Here is a 518-nt window from a genome sequence, read left to right on the forward strand (position 1 = left end):
CGTCAGAAACGGGTGGGCGTAAAACAGCAAGATCCTCTGTCCAGCCCGGCAGCGCCTCCGTCCCGGCCTGCAGCCCCCTCACAGCCCGGCTCCCGAGAGCCCCTCCCCCAGCATGACGTCACTGACAAGGCCAGGCCGAGCTGGGGGAAGTGGCTTAATACCCCCCCCCCACCTCCAACTACTCCCTGACATGACAGCTCCCCAACCTCCCTCCCTCTTTCCCGCCCCGCCCCTTGACCTCGCCGGCCAATCGCCTCGTTGCCCTCCAGCCCGAGGGTGGGACCAACAGTTCCTTCCTCTCTCCCCATTGGTCGATGCCTGGCGAACGTCACGAGAGGGCCGGAGCCGGCGCGGATTGGCCGCCGGGGATCCAGGGGCCGGCGCGGATTGGCTGTGGCGGCGCTCACGTGATGCTGGGGGGGCCGTGACGGTCGGCTTCAGCGGAGGCGCTCGGCTTGTCAGGTAGGAAGGTGCCGCGCGCCTCGGACGCGCCCGCGCGCTGCCTGGTCGCCCGCTCT

The 518-nt window shown here is 69.9% G+C and overlaps 1 protein-coding gene across 3 annotated transcripts in view; it reads left to right on the plus strand.

Annotated features, from left to right (window-relative positions):
• The first annotated feature begins 401 nt into the window (after positions 1-401).
• Positions 402-518, plus strand: part of FER (FER tyrosine kinase) — a 437,414-nt gene continuing 437,297 nt past the window's right edge. For all 3 annotated transcript variants that reach the window (XM_019517242.1, XM_019517244.1, XM_019517243.1), the window contains exon 1: positions 402-462. The gene's annotated coding sequence lies outside the window, so the exon portion shown is untranslated. The remainder of the gene's footprint in view (positions 463-518) is intronic.

This window comes from Gavialis gangeticus, unplaced genomic scaffold, assembly GCF_001723915.1.
Source record: "Gavialis gangeticus isolate Ggan-Ray unplaced genomic scaffold, GavGan_comp1, whole genome shotgun sequence".
NCBI classification, from domain to species: domain Eukaryota; kingdom Metazoa; phylum Chordata; order Crocodylia; family Gavialidae; genus Gavialis; species Gavialis gangeticus.